This window comes from Poecilia formosa, unplaced genomic scaffold, assembly GCF_000485575.1.
Source record: "Poecilia formosa unplaced genomic scaffold, Poecilia_formosa-5.1.2 Scaffold892, whole genome shotgun sequence".
Classification (NCBI taxonomy): domain Eukaryota; kingdom Metazoa; phylum Chordata; class Actinopteri; order Cyprinodontiformes; family Poeciliidae; genus Poecilia; species Poecilia formosa.
The window spans coordinates 54,767-58,570 of record NW_006800831.1 but is presented as its reverse complement, the minus strand read 5'-3'; the positions used below and the strand labels follow the sequence as shown (position 1 = coordinate 58,570).

The window sequence follows — 3,804 nt, the reverse complement described above, 5'->3', positions numbered from 1 at the left end:
ATATATGTGTGTGTGTGTGTGTATTGCTTCTTTGTGTGCTTTGGAGTTTCTGTGCTGATTAATTTTTTTGCAAAGCAATTATAGCTGGGTAGCTCTTGCAAAATAAAGCTGTATTTCCCTCAGCCCACTGGTTGTAATGTTGAAATGTTGAGATGCCATGAGACCTAAATTCTGAACACATGGCATGAAGTGCATCCCAGTTTTCCATGTCTGGCATATAACCATTCATTTTAGCTTTTAAATTGGTTATATTGATCCTGTGTCCAGACAGAGGGATAATCAGTAGCCCAGCATCATGACCTGTTTGTTCTGAAGATCCTGCAGCTTCCACTTCGTCTTCCTAACATGATGCCTCCTCACCCTGACTCTCATACTGATAGGAGGAACCACAGAGCTCTGTTAAGTTAAAGCTCACCTTCTGAAGTTGGGATATTTTTCCTCCAACAGGTTCCAGAGGAATCACCTCAAACCAGATGTAGGACTGGATTTTATTTCAATGTCATTTGTGAATGTTTGAGCCTCATTTTCAATAGCAGAACTATAAAGGTTGAAAAAGGTTATCATTTTGGAGAAAGTCTCATCAACATCAATATTTCCACTAAATAAGAGGCGAAAAAAAAGTTTGAGAGAGGAAAAGCCTCTCTGACTCTTAGCTCAAAGCAAGATGCCCAACCTATTTTTTTAAATATTAGACAATTAATTTAATTTCACATAATTATTGTGGTAGAAGCCATTTGTCTGTTAAATACTTAATGAAACATATTTACCGTGTTTGATGTTTGTTGTAAATGACGTATACTCACAAAGAACGAGGTAATTAGTCCAAGTTTGTCATTTATTGAATGTTCAGAAACTACAGCGGCTGTAAAGCACCACAGCAAAGGTAAAGGTAAAACAACCGAACAGGTGATCAACTCAAAACCACTGCACCTTTTTACTCTCTCTCTCTCTTTGTCATTTAAGCACACCAGTTGCCGTGTGCAAGCTCCGCAAGCCAAGCAGAGATTAGTTTAAAAACATAACATTCAGTCCGTTACAATATTGGGTTTTCAGGCTCTATATTTATTTTGTGATTATTAATAAGCGCTCCGCAAAGACAGCCATGGTTGATTCATTAATTTTAAACTCCTGCTCTGCTAGTTATTTTGGCATGGAACCGAAACACACAGAATTGCGCAACACCGTTGTTGAAGAAGATTTTAAGTTATAGTATATTTTTGGGAAATATCCCTGGCTCAATCTTCTTACGGATCCCAGGTTCTCCCAGCGGACCACGTGTAGCCACACAGAAAACAACGAGTGTTGACGTCACAGAATTACAGAGTTTAATCCAATAGAAGACAATGTATGAAATTACAACAGAAACTGCAGAACAACAGAGACATACATTCATGTACCTGAGACAAATGGAAAAGAAGAAGGAAAGAAAGAAAAGCAAAGACGTGCAAAGACGTCTTTGGAGAATTGCAAGAGCAAATCTAGTTTGTTCCTCACGTGCACAAATTTTTATAGTAAAGGCATATTCTTGTCTTTTAATTTATTCAAATAAGGCGTATCTTTGCTCATCCAATCAGGAGCTGTCTCTGACCCTCTCTAAAGTTAGAAACTCCCTGCAATTTGTTTCCAAGATCAAAAGCCATTTGTCCCCTTTGTCTAAACAGAGTGGAAGCAGAGACTCTCCTGTACTGGCCTGGACTCCTGCTGTTTAATGGCATTTCACAGATGAGTGTGAAAAGCTGGAACATCTCCTGATTGTTTCCCAGACAGACAAAAGGCACTTTCAAAAAGATCTTAGCAAACAATCTGCTGCAACTACAGATAAAATAAAGGTCAATAGGGCAGAATAAATTATTAATCTGAAAACTATAATTAGGCTACTTCAATCAAGACATGTTAAGTTTTAAAACTAGCATATTCTAAATTTATTTTCTTAACACCGTGTTGAACGAATAATTACTGAGATTATTATTTTTGTTGGATCAAAATTGGAACACGTTTTATTGATTTTATTCATTTATTTATTTTTTTGTTCTTTAATAAAGTTACAAACTTTTTGATAAGCGAGCCAGAGGAGGACGTGCTGGTCTCAGCGTCCTGGTGGTTTTCAGTTTGTCACCTAATGCCAAGATCGACTCAAAACTTTACGCGATCGACATATTGCGCCCCTGCTCAAGCAAAGCACGGAAAGTTCAGAAACAATATGAAATGGGGAAAAAGCGATTTATTAACTGATTATGTTTTAGATTGTTCTTGAAAAACTAATTAGTCACGGCTGATTAGTGGGTGCACTCATAGCTGCACAGTGAACCCACTGATTTTTTACAGCAGACAGCCGCTCCCCTCTCTTGCAGGTACTGGGTACCCCCACTAAATCTTTTAGGGGTACGCAGTACCTGACCGTACCCGCCTTCTTTCACTCCTGCTCATATCTAACTGAGTACATCTCTTGAAGGTGAGCAAACTTTGCTTCCAAACATCAAGCATCGACAAGTGACAAGTGAGGTTGGCTAATCTCACAACCCATCAATTTATTAGCAATAAAGAGATTTTCAAATGTTTCTAAAAATAATCAAATTGTGGCACTGTTGGTCAGTCAGCAGTGTTTTGAACTGATTGTTGTAAAAAGGAATTGTAGGCATACCTGCAGACTTGTGACACATCCGACCCAGATTGAGCCCCTACTTCACCTGATGACCTACTCAGCAACTCCTTCAGACCTCAGAAAGAGACTCTCTGAAATTACTTTGAAAAGGTACAAGCTTTGCCCATTGCATTATGCATTTGCGATCAGATTGCCAACCAGTGGCAATTTGATGCAATACATTTAGAAATATGTTTTAATAATAGTAATTAACACTGAATGTATATTTATCAATCAAGTTTATTTGTAAGAAACACTTCAGCAGAAAGGTAGTTCAACGGTCTTTAAATAACAAAATAACAAAACCACAAAACTACAAAGTTATAAAGAGAACAAGATACAGTCAACTATTGAACAAACATTACATTTTGATGAATGCCATTGCAGCAGAGTTAATTTTATTTATTTGTTAATTTTATTTTTCTCTATAAACCTTCTCAAAACTCATTTTCTTTGAATTGACATGTCTGTTATCACCTTTGCACTCAGCAGGGCCATTTCTGTTTTATATTGATTTTATTTTGGTGGAGAAGCTTTTATTTTCTTACTTCCTGTTTTTGCGTCACATCCTGTGTGTTCCCGCTGCCCTCCTCAGTTCGGGCAGAGCTGCGCTGGGGAGAGGTAAGCGTACAGAGCTGTTTTTTTATTTGTGTATTAAAATACTGAAAATGTTCTAAAAAGTATATTGTAAACTTACAAGCTGTTATATATGTTGTTTAACTGTTTATGTTTAGTGCAGCACAGTACTGGGTATTTATTTCCCACGTTAGTAACACCTATCAAGTTTTCTGTGCGAACGTGATTGGGGCCTGCCATAGCAATGCATAGGGAGAGAAGTGACTGACTTGCAAAGCAAGGCAGTCACTGACCTGGGATTTAGCCATTACATTTTAATGTTGACTCAGTTCATGTATATCCCTATGATATACTTGACAATACTTTAAGACAGAGGTTCCCAAACTGTGGGGCGCGCCCCCTAGGGGGGCACCGTGTCATTGCAGGGGGGGGCGCGGGAAGCCGTCTGGATGAAAAAAACAAAAACAAAACATGAACACTGTATGCGCTGGGTTTTTACCTTAGAATGGGCAACTCTCTGTTATTCCTATGTCAATTTGATACAGTAGAGGCTTCCACACTTCCCATATTTGTGTCCTCTGTCACTT

General features: G+C 38.3%; 1 protein-coding gene across 2 annotated transcripts in view; it reads right to left on the bottom strand.

Moving 5' to 3' along the window:
- LOC103131985 (reversion-inducing cysteine-rich protein with Kazal motifs-like) overlaps window positions 1-3,804 on the bottom strand; it is a 48,838-nt gene that overhangs the window by 16,484 nt on the left and 28,550 nt on the right. The gene's annotated exons all lie outside the window — the stretch shown is intronic.